Raw genomic sequence first — 15,999 nt, 5'->3', positions numbered from 1 at the left:
ACCTAACTGTCTCGAGTACTGGTAGATGAGAGATAATTATTGAACGATTACATTGCAATATAAATGGGTCTTAAGGTGACACAGAGTAACAAAAAGGGGTGTCATGCATGTGTTGATATATGGTCGAATCCAACGAAAAGTGTACACGGCATGTTCAGGGCCATAACTTAAAAGTATTAATCAATTGGCATTCGTTTTTGTATTGTGTTTATTCGCCTTGATCATACGCTTCGCGCCATATATAATAAGACCCCTTCTGTGAAAAACTTAGACACAGAGACCCCAAAACATGCTATTTTTACCCATTTTTTCAAAATATTTCTTAAAGTATTTTTAAAAACATCTAAATCAGTTATGAAAAGAAGTCATTGGATTGAATCTAAATTGATTTCCTGAAAGGTGTGTATTCAAAGATTGCCTGTTAAATTTTTCACATATTTGTACATAATTATGAATTATTTGTGATAATTTTTGAGTTGTATTTTTTACATTACCTACGAATACAATTTTTCATAGCACTAGATATATCTTTAAAAATGGAAATCACTAATAAATGCGCAATTGATACAAGCTTTGATATGTCCAATACTGAAATGCATTGCATTCGGACATCTTTATTATTGTGTTTAGCTGCCAGAAATTCTAAATGGCACAAAGGTAGGTTTGGTAAAAATATGCATTACCTCCGAATACATGTTAAAAGCTGTGCCATTTCCACAAAGTGAGAGAATAGTAAACAATAGTTAAGCAATAGGTGCAGGGTAATACACTCTTTATTTCTACCAAGTTTCAATAACCTGCGTTTAAATATTTCTGAGATGTCAACAATAAAAGCAAGTATTCGTAGGTAAATTTCGGTAACCGAATGTTACCTACGAATACACTTTTGACATCATAACAGTATTGTGAAACACCGCCATTCATGCCAATGCCCATATTGGTACATAACGAAGGCCTGTATGTTTGCTATCAAATCATATGTCAATGAAAGTTGCGAATTCACATACATACCCACCATGCAAAACTGAATACGGCTTAATTGGTGAAAAATATGTACTGAAATAGATGACGGTCTGCTCATTTGAAAGAAAAATCAGATTCAAAGAAGATTAGAAGGGATAAATACTTGGATTTGTCAACTGTCATGTGTGCTTCATTTTAAATGTTTACCGACCTTCTGGTTTCTGAGTAATTTGTGTCCAAATTGATTTATTCGAAGGTAACTTTTGACGTTTTCGCTAAGGTTACCTACGAATACCATGGAAAAACGACTGTTCTGAATGTCTCATGATCTAGACAACACATTGATGGACCCTGGTATAAAGCTAATTGTAGTTGCCCTCAAACGAAAGGCCACAAGACGTAACTGACTCCAAGATGGACTTCACAAGTCTGCAATAACGGTTTTAAGCGATTTGTGTGCAATTAAGCAAATTAAAGTCACTTTAGTGCCTTTGTTTCTTACTTCAATCCTCTTTCAACCGCTGTGAAGCGGCATTATTAATACATGATAGGGTCAATAAACGCACATAAAGAAAATAATACATTCAAAGTGCTTTATAAAATGAAGTTTTGATTGCGATATCCACCAAAAGTCTAATTCTTACCTACAAATACTGAAATGTTACTTACGAATACAGCATAATACATGATATGTGTAATGAAGTGTCCCTACCAATGGAAATTAGTTGTCAAAACTTTAAGCGGTACCCCAGGACACTATTATTACCCATATACGGATTCATTCAACAATTATTTATTATGTAAAATTGCTGATTAACTAATTGTATATCAAAATGAAGTGGTCAAAATCTTGCTAAAAGCATCAACAATTTTTGATCTAAGGTAAAAGCATTTATTCATTTGGACGTACCATCTGAAAGAGATCTAAAACTACCATTTTATTAATTCATTACCATAATAGCCAAATTTAAACCTATAAACTCAATATAGATATTGTTAAATCGCTCATGTTACCTACGAATACCCGGGTTTCTTCACCTTTTCATTGTATAAAGCGTTAGGTGTATGCGTATAATTCCTAATATTCTTGAAAACATATATCATACTCGTTCTTATACAATGTGTAAATTGATTCATACTCATTTGATAAACAAAATACAGAAACTGACCTAAACTTCATTTTCAAAAATAAACTAGCATAAATTGACTAAGATCATATTGATCGCGTTATAAAAATAAAAATAAAAATTTTCTGGTTGAGTTAGCATTTTCCTGACACCCTGTGGTCTACATTACACGAAAAAAGCGTTAATGGGAATATTCCATTTGTTTTAGGTTGATTAGTATTGCGATAGTGAAAGCATCCTAGTGGTATTCGTAGGTAACATTGGGTTTTGATATCACATTTACTATCACACGTCCTGGATTTATTTTTCAAGATTAGTAATGGCACTTTTGATTCCTATAAGGCCAATATGTCATCAATCAATGGGCAAAAGGAAAAAAATGTGGAGACATTTTTATTTCGGACTTTTATTTTTGGCCCGTGGACACTTTTGGTTGGATTCGACCATATATCTGCAGTAGATAGAAAGACATAATAGTCGGGCTCTCATTCACGCGCGGATGGGAAATAGTGTTCACTTTATGTTTGATACGGTTTCTAAACTGAAATTTTGCGTAGAACACGCTCCCGTAGTCCACTTTAATTAAAAATGTGCCCAAAGTGCTTTTTCCGGGGGGTGCCCCTACAATGGGGGTCAAAATTACTAAAAATGTATTCTAAGGCCAATGGTGGCGATTTTGGTGTCTAAATATATGTTTATGAACATGAGAAAATCATTTAGACAGTTTACGAAATCCGAAATGGCTTCCTTATGTTCCAAAATTCAAAATGGCGGCCAAAAAGGTGAATTTTAGCCAAACTTATTTGAACGGCTTTTTTAGGCCGATGGTGGTGATTTGAGTGTCTATGAATATGTCTGTGGACATGAAAAAGTTATTTACATAGTTTATCAAAATCCAAAATGGCTGCCTTATACAAAAAATTCAAAATGGCCGCCAAAATGCCGAAAAATATTCTAACCTATTTGAACGACGCTCTCGGGTCGATGGTGGTAATTTGGATGTAGGTATATGTTTGAGAACATAAAACATTCATTTATATTGTTTATAAAAATCCAAAATGGCTGCCCTATGCCCAAAAATTCAAAATGGCGGTCAAAATGTCGAATATTGGTCTATATCGTTTGAACGGAATTCTCAGGCCGATGGTGGCGATTTTTGTGTCCAGTTACGTGTTTGGGGACATGACAAAGTCATTCAGCTAGTTTACAAAATAAAGAAAAATTGCCTTATGGTCTAAAATTCAAAATGGGGGCTAAAATAGTGAATTTTAGTAAAAATTACTTGAAAGATATTCTTAGGCTGGTGCTAGCGATATTGGTGTCTAGGTATATGTTTGTGACATATAGGCCACTATAGTGTACACGACCAAGTCATTTAGATAGTTGATGAAATCTAGAATGGCTGCCCTATGCTAAAAATATCAAGTGGTGGCCAAAATTGCAAATTTTATATTGATTTTATCTAATTATCATATAGACACCCCAGCTCCTGGGACTTAATTTTTGTTTAAAATCTAAAGTCGCCGTGTCATAATATAATCACTTATAAATGGAACATAGATGCCCAAAATATTCAAAATTTCGTCATTAACCAAATGTTAATACTAACTAACACTATCACATTTGATGTCCATAAGGTAGTCAAAATGTTGTATAATCCCGATCCCGTAAAATGTAAACTAGATCTATCTCTAAACCTGGTCACTTGAAGACCTTGGCGGCCATAATATGAAACATCATATAATAATCATTATAACGCAATAAGTAAAGTGATAAACCCTAGAACTAAGTAGGGGGTTGTTTTATCCGCCATAAAAAAATCGCCATACGCGTATTTACGTCCAAACTATGGATGGCGGAAACCTTCAAAATACGCCTAAGAATACGCCTAAGAATACGCCTAACCTTAGACGTCTAAGATGCAATCTTAGACGTCTAAGATGCATTCTTAGGCGTCTAAGATGTAATCTTAGGCGTCTAAGAAATTCGCGGTAGACTTAAATCAACGAATCACAGGACTAGAAATCCCAAACAACCAATCATCTTAGGCGTATCCAATTATTGACCAATGAAATCTTAGACGCCTAAGATTTTACACGCCTAAGAATTCTTACACGTCTAAGATTGACCATTTGACCGTGACTAGTGATGGACGGTATCAAAACGTACAACGGACGCTGTGCGTTAGAGAATATTTCGAACAATGGCTGGGTGGTGTGTTTTTAATAAACTCCTTTTCTCTCCATAGCCACCCGCGTCAATCCCAAAGAGAAAGGGGTGATGGGGTGGGCGGGGGATAGGGTACATGTTCTCCCACCTTTCGGCACAATGGCCCGTTGTTTTGTTCTTTTCAGCCACTTTTTGACAACTAAGGCGGAACAATGTATTTTTACATAATAGGCTTTTTTTTCATTTTAACATAATCTAGCAGTTGATGTTGTTGTTGCAAACTGATAAAACTTTAATTTGTTTTAAATATTTTGTTTTTCTGATGACTTGCAGTTAATGTAAGATTTCTATTTGTGTGGCTATAGTGTAAATGATGATGATGATGATGATGATGATGGTGTTGTTGTTGCTGTTGTTGTTCTGTTGTTGTTGTTGATGACGATGATGATGATGATGATGATGATGATGATGATGATGATGGATAATACAAATGATGTCAGATGATTATTAGAGTCGTGGTGGTGATGATGATGGCAGTGATGAGGGATTAAATTTAGTATGAATTTTTCACCCCCCCCCACCCACCCAGTCAATGTTATTTTGATACTGAGATAGGAACGGACTAGTATTGGCTCCAACATTGATTGGGGGAGGGGGTTGCAAGCAATATGAAACATTAATGTTTGCCACTCATGTTACTTGTAATGTTTAAACAAAGAGCACGTGTCTATGGTGTCACCCTGCTCACTTTTCACGTATGTTTTTTCTTAACACGTATGCTATGACTGAGCCAAAATACACAGTTAAGAGACGTCGATACCTCCATTCAACAAGAAAGTTAACCTGACGGTGTAGGGTATGATGCGTTTATATCCCATACGTTCAGAGGTCAAGTTATTACTGCACACACATTATAAGGTCAACCAACTATGTCTTTATAATTCGAACAGCGTGTGACATATTTTCACCAAGGCCCCGGGCCAAGGCCAAATCGTCTTTTATAATTGAAGAGATCAGATATGCATAATTTCAGTCTGCAAAGTGCAAGAAGACAAGAGGTCAAATTTTCTATGTTAAAAATAGAATCATGGAGGTATATAAATATATGCTAGGCATGTTTGTTCCTCTTTGTTGTTTGTGTATTAATTTTCATCATCATCATCATCATAATCATCATCATCATCATATCATCATCGTCGTCGTCGCCGTCATCATGCTCATCAACATTAATACCTGACTACTACTAGCCACACCAAAACAGCACACCAAACCAACGAAAATAAAATCAAACCAATTAATCAATTTTGCTGCAAGTCCTCAGAGAAAATCACATTAGTGATACCGTCCATCACTAAAATATCAATCTTAGACGTGTAAGAATTCTTAGGCGTGTAAAATCTTAGGCGTCTAAGATTTCATTGGTCAATAATTGAATACGCCTAAGATGATTGGTTGTTTGGGATTTCTGGTCCTGTGATTCGTTGATTTAAGTCTACCGCGAATTTCTTAGACGCCTAAGATTGCATCTTAGACGCCTAAGAATGCATCTTAGACGTCTAAGATTGCATCTTAGACGTCTAAGGTTAGGCGTATTCTTAGGCGTATTCTTAGGCGTATTCTTAGGCGTATTTTGAAGGTTTCCGCCATCCATACCAAACGACTTAAGCTAATCGTAGATCCATCCATTGCGCTCATTTTAGTGATAAAATGTTTGCCCAAGCACCTTACCCGGGGGTAGGACCGACCATCAAAGATGGCCATGGGGTGGGGGAGGTGAGGCCCATCATAATTTACATTTCACTCTGTAAAAGTATTCCAAGATATATTGACTTTTTACTTGTTAGTTAGGTTTAAATAGTCATTTCCTTTTATATTTATAAGAAAATTCGGTGAAAATCGCACTTTAGATTTAAAATCGTAGATTTGTTTTGGCCGAATCTATTTTGCCTATACTTTTGTAGATAGCCAAAATTTCCCAATTTTACAAGGGTGTGCTCACATTATGACGTCATAGCGATATATATTAAAATTTTCACTTTTAGTAGATTGGACATTATATTAATTTAACTCCTAACAAATCAGAAGTGGAAACATGTGTACGTTTAACCCTAGAACTACTGAGCCATATTTTGTACCACGGACTACGAAGAGGGGGTGGGTGTTGCCCCTAATTAGGTACAAATGTATAGCAATGGGTCTCGTCTATCCAGTGATACCAAAAGAAGTACAAACATTCCGCACATAATATCGCTATGACGTTATAATGTGAGCACATCCTTGCAAAATTTAATATATGAATGCACAACCCACCCAAGTTCATACTTTGGCCAAATTGAGTTAAGCATGTTATGTTCACCCCTGTTGATCCTAAACAAAGACAGATATGTCATAATTGGAACCAGTAGTCAATAGCTGCGACTTTTAGCTCGAATTTAAGGCCCCATTCGTTGAAATCGTTCAAGAAATAAAGGCACGACATCCAAAAACCCAAGGAAGATGCCAATTTAAAAGTTGCAGTTTTCGCCACTGCAATTAGCCCTATTGATTTGCACACAAAGCGTTCTCGAACAAGAGAACAAAAACCAGTGCTTACATTGATTAGCACATTAAAACTAGCGTCGTGCTTTCATTGATTCGAACTGACAAAATTGCAACTTTTGATTTTGTTTCTTCCTTAGGTTTTAGATCACAGTTTATTTAATTCTCAACCAATTTCAACAAATGAGGTTTTAAATCAGAGCTAAAGAGAGTACAGGTAGGCGCTGCTTGTTTTAAATTTTTCTTTGTTTAGGATATACAGGGGTGAACATAACTGGTACCTTAATTCTTTGGCTTACTGTATTAGCATGTGAAATCCAAAATGGCCTATACCGGAATGTATGATGCACATTTGTTTTTTTAGTTTTCTCAAAATCGCTTTCGATGGACTTAGGTGGGTTTCGTATTCATGTATTCAGTTCTGGTTATTTACAAAAGTATAGGCAAAATTGATTTTCTTCCACAAATTCTACGAAAATTCGATTTCCACCGAATTGTCTCCTAAATATAAAGGAAAATGACTATTTCAACCTAACTAACAAGTAAAAAGTCAATATATCTTGGAATAATTTTATAAGAGTGAAATGAAACTGTATTTACTGTAGAAACCTATGGTGGGCCACCCCTCTCTATGGTCAATCATATTTGATGGCCGGTCATCATGGTCATACCCCGGGTAAGGTGCTGGGGTAAAAATTGTATCACTTAAAAGAGCGTACAGGGTGTATATACGATTAGTTTAAGTCGTTTGGGCGTAAAGACGCGTGTTTTTTTATGGCGGATGAAAAACCTTAAGGGTGGTACAGCCCACTACGTAGTTCTAGGGTTAATCACTTTCCTTAATTGCGTTATGATGATTATTATGTTTCATATTGTGGCCGATCTTCAAATACCCCGGTTTAAAGATAGAAATCATTTACCTTTTACGGGATATACAACAGTTGGCCACCTTTTTAAATCATAATAGATCAATGGACATCAAATGTGATTATTTGGTTAATGGCGCCATTTTGAATAATTTGGGCATCTATGTACCAATTACAAGTGATAATATTGTGACACAGCGACCTTAGATTTAAAACAAAAATGAAGTCACAAGAGCTGGTATATGATGATTATGTGAAATCAATATAAAATTTGCAATTTTGACCACCACTTGAATTTTTTAGCATAGGGCAGCCATTTAAAGGGGCATTTCGTGATCCACAGCCTCATCCCCCCACTTTTCTCAAAAAAAGATTTTTATATTACTGGAAACCTCTGGCTACATAATGTTTATGTACAAAATATTTCTTGCAGATTAATTCGTTTAGCAAAGATATCGTGAAATTTGAATTTCGTTCTGGTGCACCAGAACGAAATTACAACGCATTGTCTATGGAGCAGTGTAATACACATAATCATGCATAACTCGCGAACGCAAAATCGGAATCAACTGAAATTTTGGGAATAGGTTTTTTCGTGGATATCTAATGAAAAATGACATAAATAGAGGATGCTAGGATCACGAAATACTCCTTTAAGACTTCATCATCTAAATGACTTGGTCATGTACACTATAGGGCCTTTATGTCACAAACATATTTGTTTGTGACATATAGGTACCTATAGGATATATAGATACCTAGACACCGATATCGCTACCATCGGCCTAAGAATATCTTTCAAGTAATTTTTACTAAAATTCACTATTTTAGCCGCCATTTTGAATTTTGGACCATAGTGCAACTTATTTTGATTTTATAAACTAGCTGAATGTCTTAGTCATGTCCCTAAACATGTAACTGGACACCAGAATAACCACCATCGGCCTGAGAATGCCGTTCAAATGATATAGATTAATATTCGACATTTTGACCGCCATTTTGAATTTTTGGGCATAGGGCAGCCATTTTGGATTTTTATAAGCAATGTAAATGACTGTTTCATGTCCGCAAACATGTACCTACACCCAAATCACGACCATCGGGCAGAGAGCGCCGTTCAAATAAGTTAGAATAATGTTCGGCATTTTTGCGGCCATTTTGAATTTTTTTGTATAAGGCAGCCATTTTGCATTTTGATAAACTATGTAAATAACTTTTTCATGTCCTCAGACATATTCATAGACACTCAAATCACCACTATCGGCCTGAAAAAGCCGTTCAAATAAGTTTGGCTAAAATTCGCCATTTTGGCCGCCATTTTGAATTTCGGAACATAAGGAAGCCATTTTGGATTTCGTTAACTGTCTAAATGACTTTCTCATGTCCATAAACATATATTTAGACACCAAAATCACCACCATTGGCCTTAGAATACATTTTTAGTAATTTTGACCCCCATTGTAGGGGCACCCCCGGAAAAAAGCACTTTGGGCACATTTTTAATTAAAGTGGACTACGGGAGCGTGTTCTACGCAAAATTTCAGTATAGAAACCGTATCAAACATAAAGTGAACACTATTTCCCATCCGCGCGTGAATGAGAGCCCGACTAATAATACATAAACAATACGATATACGATATTGTAACTGTGACCTAACTGTCTTGAGTACTGGTACATGACAGATAATTATTGAAAGGTTGGATTGCAATATAAATGGGTCTTAAGGTGACACAGAGTAACAAAAATGGTGTTATGGATGTGTTGATACCGGTAAGTGCTACGATAATGGTTCAATTTTAGTGACATGTCATGATAAAAAAGACGTCTTTATATCAGGTTGATAGGACGATTTACCAGCATGATTAGAATTATTTTTAATGAGGTCTTAAATGACTTTTTGGTTAAAATATGGCAGTTTTTCTAAAAATAAGAAAGAAAGAAAGAAAGAAAGAAAGAAAGAAAGAAAGAAAGAAAGAAAGAAAGAAAGAAAGAAAGAAAGAAAGAAAAAGAAAGAAAGAAAGAAAGAAAGAAAGAAAGAAAGAAAGAAAGAAATGAAAAAAAACCCAACAGAAATTTAAAAAAAAGAAGTGAAAAAAGAAAAGGAGAAAGAAAAAAGGAAAAAAATGAGAAAAGAGGAAAAAATCCGAAAATTCAACCACACGGGGGCTTGAACCCACAAAAACGTCCATACATCAGCATACCCAATTGCTTGTCCTCTAAGCGGATATATAATTATAATTTGATGCAATGACGTGATTACAATCGCGTCCGCATAATGGCTCTTAGAATAAACACGCATGTAGGCGTGCTTAATTGACCAATATTACAACTATTACGATAGTTAACTTGTTTGAAAATATGGGGGATCAAATCACTTTTTATTGGGATGATAAAGTTAACAGTAACAAAATCGTTGAAGAATTATTTATTACTTTTACAATATTTTAAAGAGCTACTTTTTGATGTATGTTATCAACAATCTTAATATAAATAATCTTCAATTATCTTCAATAAAATACAGACTTGACACTTAGCATGGAATATGTCTTCACGAAGTGCCAAGATTAATCTGGAAGGGGTCTGCATAAACCGCACGTGCTAAATACTAACTGCGGTGTATCGGGAGAGGGTGTAAAAGAATTGTTTGATAGAAAATATGCTTTCCATGAGTTTACATTATGGTGCTCATAATGTAGTGCATTTGCCTAAAATGACAGATTTCAAAAATGAGAGGAGCTTCAAATATGACTCTTAAAAGTGGTAACGACTCTGAAAGTTTGCATGTCCCCCACTGGGGTCAAATGTTATAAACTTAATGTACAAAAACAACCGCGCATGTTCCTGGTTTATAGGTTAATGAACGCGTATTACTTGTTGCGAGATAAATTAGACAAAATAATGCACTTGCGCTGATGTTGATGCGATATGCATCTAATGCACGAGCCCCGAACTAATTTCTCGAGCAACAAGTAATACGCATTCATTAACATATTTCATACACGAAAAGAAAAAACACGTGATATTTGCTGTTTTTATAACAATTATCACTAAAATATATTGGAAAATAGAACCAAATGTAAATGCATCAACCCGCGAATCAAGCCTGCGCGACACGACACATGCGAAAGTTGGTTTGGGTTTTTCTAATGCTTGGTCTGATTGGTTCTCGCTATCTAAGAGTCTGTGAATGTCCAATGAACCCGTGCTGTTTATTTGTGTACAGTAAGTTTGTAACACTTGGCCCCAAAGGGCCATTAAAACTTTCTTAGTACGTACCACATTTTTAAAGAGCCTTTCTTTCAAAAGCTCCTCCTACATTTAAAATTCACGTACATTACAACCCAGCAAACACAAAACGTTTTAGACATCATTCGCAAAAGGTTATAAAAGGTTGTCAGAAAACGTTTAAATGTCGGGTTATATAAATGGTATATTAAGAGTATAAAACGTTTAAAAAAACATTAAAAAACATTTTTTGATAATCTACTGCTCAGCAAACAAAAATGTTTTACAGAAAACGTTTAAATATCTGGTTATTTAAAGGGTATAAAAACGTTTTAATAACATTCCAAGATCATTCTTGAAAACTTGATACAAAACATTCTAAACAGAATGTAATTTTGGGGTTGAAAAAATATTTTGCGAAAAATGTTTGCCCAAAATATTTTCAATAACGTTTTAAAAATGTTTTCATGACCTTTATATAACCCGACATTTAAATGTTATTAAAAGGTTTTGTAAAAAACATTTTAAGAACATTTCTGTGTATGCTCGGAGCAAATATTTTCACATAATGTTATTTAAGTGTTGACACAATATTTGGCAAAAAATGTATGCAAAAATAGTTTACAATAACATTTTTTGAAAACATTTAAAAATATTGTTGTAGTGTGTTTTCATACAAAATATTTTAAAACGTTATCATGACCTTTATATAACCCGACATTTTAATGTTATTAAAACGTTTTTACCTAAACCAAAAGCCAAAATATAACTTATTTAAAACGTTTTTAAAACGTTTTTGTGTTTGCTGGGAAGTGCATTTCAGTTCTGATCAACACTTATTGGTATTTAGGTTCAGTATATATCACATTGAACTTCAATAAATTTGATAACATCAGAACAATGTTCTGATATTCATAAATTTTAAACCCCCACAAAGTACAATTTCAGTCTACTTAAATCCGCCATTTCAGGCTAATTAATACATTACATTATGAGCGTCATAATGTGAACTCATGGAAAGCACATTTGCAATCAAACAATTATTTTATACCATCTCCCGACATACCCCCATTGATATTTAGCTTGTGCGGTTTATCCAGACCCCTTCCAATTAGTCTTGGCACTTCATGAAGAAATATTCCATATTAAATGTTAAGTCTGTAATATGGATTTCATTTGAGTTAGTGCAAAATAATGTATGATTTGCAAGGTAAATTATTAACTGGGTCGTGAACCAGGAAGGATTGTCAATAGAAATATTACTTTTCTGTATTTTTGTCGTCTGCAAAACCTTTTTGCGGTTATTGCACAACTATTGTATCATACCATTGTTTAAAAATACACGCAACTACTTATTGTGTATAATATTAATCACTATGAGCCAAAACGATCTCATCGCATAGGCATAGTTCAATAACATCCATTTAATACTCATAGCTGACAAGTTGACCTGAAGTTTTGGGGTATGAGTTTGTGTACCCAAATGTTTAAAGGTCATTCTCTTAATGAACAAACATACGGAGTTAATGAAATGTTTACTGGTGGAGGAGCATGTTTGTGAGCATAGTGACTGGCTTCATGTCGTTGCAGATGATTCGGCAATTTAATTCAGCCATTGTGTAATATACCTTTAACTTTAGTAATTTTGGCTTTGTATTGCGCACTTCTACATGATTTGAAAACATAATGAAAAATATATAAGTTCAAACTGAATTCTGACAAAATTATTGTTGACACATATGTCAATTTTAAAGCTTGCTCCAATATTTACATGCTCAGCATGCTTTTTAATTAAGATCCTGTGATTTACTGTTGTCCGTATTTTTATTTTTGGAGGATTATTCTGATGACGATGATCATTTATCGCTATTACATTAAACAAAAAGTATTTGCAGCTGGTGGCAACGTTCTAAGGCAAAAAAGAAAGTCTGTCTCTCAAACCTGGAAGCCATTTTTAGTAATTAAAAAATTGTAAAAAAAGGAAAATCCCCTGTACGTAGCACATCCTTGTTTTTCGAGAAAAACAATACAGCACAGAACTTTTTTCGCCAACTGTCTGAGAGACAAACCTTTCTAGGCTCTGCGTATGTATTATAACAATGAAAGAATTAGCACTTTAATTGAGGTTTAAACCTTACGATAAACATCTACAAAATATGACATGGTATATATTGTTTCAGAAATCGATAGTTAAGTAAGAACTATAACATAGTATACCTATTCCGTATAGTTGTTAAAAATACGTTTACATGAATGTAAGTTTTACAGTAAGCATGGTAAGGGAAATTAATAATAAGCACTCTTTGGAGGCGTAATTAATATTACTATGACTTTACCCAGCGTCATTTCACCCGGTGAATGTTACATTCGTAGAAGAGGACATCGTCCGCTATACGGTACCATTTGCTTAAGGCTAACAAGCGTTGCCATGGAAGCGCTCATTTTTAGCAAGAATGATATTACATTTTATGCTATTCTCACAAACGCATGGAATACAATCTACTGTCATGTAAAAGTAACACTTTTTAAATACGTTGGATGTTTTAATAGCCAAGTCGTTTTTTAACTACATGTATCTTTTTAGACAATAATTATCTCATGCAGTTGGCATCCATTTACCACTCAGCTGAAAAGTTGACCTGAAGTTTTTGAGTATGAGTTTTTGTACCCAAAGGATCACAGGCCATTCTTTTAAATGAGTAAACATATAAAGGTTGAAGGATTGTGTCCTGATGGATGAGCATGTCTGTGATCCTAGTTGGCTGTCTACCTATCGTTGCAGACAATTAATTCCGCCATTTTGAAACATGCCTTTCACTTTAACATCCCGACAATGTACTGTGTACTTCTACATGATTTGAAAACATAAATGTATAGAAAATCAAACTGAATTCTGACATCAATATTTTTGCCAACTGTTCGAGAGACAAACCTTTGTGGCTCTGTGTATGTATATATTATAACACTAAAGAATTAGCACTTTAATTGAAGTTAAAACCTTACGATAAACATCTACGAAATAATAATTATAACATGATAAATATTGTTTCAGAAATCGATAGTTACCCAGCAAACACAAAACGTTTTCGACATAATTCGCAAAAGGTTATAAAAGGTTGTCAGAAAACGTTTAAATGTCGGGTTACATAAAGGGTATATTAAGAGTATAAAACGTTTTAATAACCTTAAAAAACATTTTCTGATAATCTACTGCTCAGCAAACAAAAATGATTTACAGAAAACGTTTAAATGTCGGGTTATATAAAGGGTATAAAACGTTTTAATAACATTCCAAAAACATTCTTGAAAACTTGATACAAAACATTCTAAACAGAATGTTATTTTGGGTTTAAAAACGTTTTCATGACCTTTATATAACCCGACATTTAAATGTTATTAAAAGGTTTTGAAAAAAACATGTTAAGAACATTTCTGTGTTTGCTGGGTTCAAATATTTTAACATAATGTTATTTATTGACACAACATTAGGCAAAAATGTTTGCAAAAAAAGTTTACAATAACATTTTTTAAAAATATTTAAAAATATAAACTTATTTAAAACGTTTTTAAAACGTTTTTGTGTTTGCTGGGTAAAAGGTCATTTCGTGATCCACAGCATCATCCCCCACTTTTCTCAAAAAAAGTTGAGACTTTTATATCACTGGAAACCTCTGGCTACATAATGTTTATGCACAAAATATTTCTTGCAGATCAAGTCGTTTTGCAAAGATATCGTAAAATTTGAATTTCGTAACGAAATTACAACACATTGTCTATGGAGCAGTGTAATACACATAATCATGCATAACTCGCAAACGCAAAATCGGAATCAACTGAAATTTTGGGAATAAGCTTTTCTCGTGGATAACAAGAGAATGATAGGATCACGGAATACTCTTTTAAGTCAGTGAGAATTATAACATAGTATACATCTTCCGTACAAATGTTAAAAATGCGTTTACATGAATGTAAGTTTTACAGTAAGCATGGTAAGGGAAATTAATAATCAGCACTCTTTGGAGGAGCAATCACTATACTATGACTTTACCCAGCGTCATTTCTCCCTGTGAACGTTACCATAGAAGAAGACATCCACATACGGTACCATTTGCTTAAAGTTATAAACAAGTATTATGCCATAAAATCAAACATGGTAGCGTTCATTTTAGTAGGAATGTTTTAACATTTTAAGTTATTCTCAAACTTTTTTACTGTAAAACACTCCACAAATATTGAAATTTGAACATAATTATTTTCTTTACATCGTTGTATGTATGTCTTTAACGACATACTGTGGTCAACATTTATTCTGTCTATTTACACAAATCTACATTTCAACGTAATAACAGGTATTTTAACCAATTTGCTGAATACCTGGCGCTGAAATTTTTTTTTTTTCTGGAGGTATGGTCCGTTTTAGTTTTAAGAACATATTTGTTTCCTCAATAACGGTACACATATAGTCATGCGATAAACCATGTACAAACATTGAATTTTGTACAACATCCCATGATGTGTAGAGTTATGTGAGCATATTATTCCGTGTTATCTACAGAATAATCCACATTGTTGTCATGGGCATGTTGGGATGCTGTACTTCTGAGGTTAGGATATCCAGCATCTCATGTTTAGAATCACACAACGATACACACCGACATCGCCTGATTAATAATTACATTGTACATCAGAGACCCGGGATCGATACACGTGAATGTGCTATGCACGATTTGATATTCAGACGATAAATCTTTGTATACCGGGGTAGAAAATGATGAATATCGCCCTAATTTTTTTATTTTTAAGAATTCATATTTTTATGCTTGCACTTGAATATATGTGTTGAAAGGATATGATAGTCGTTAGCTTGCGTATTGAGAAAGAACCGTGCGTATTGAGCTCAAAAACCGACAAAAATTCTGATTTTATATGTGCCGAACTATAGCGCAGCGTAGGCCACTCGTGGAGGTAGTCTAAAAGCAGATGACCTCATGGCGTATACCATGCTCACTGACCGTACAGATGTCAGTCACCAGGCAATTGTCAATAGCCTTAGTCGGATGTCCCTCGGCCCATTATGCGTCTCAAAACTATTAAACAGGTCGGAACAAAA

The sequence above is a fragment of the Amphiura filiformis genome, chromosome 7, assembly GCF_039555335.1.
Source record: "Amphiura filiformis chromosome 7, Afil_fr2py, whole genome shotgun sequence".
NCBI lineage: Eukaryota > Metazoa > Echinodermata > Ophiuroidea > Amphilepidida > Amphiuridae > Amphiura > Amphiura filiformis.
Note: the sequence above shows the minus strand (reverse complement) of the source record.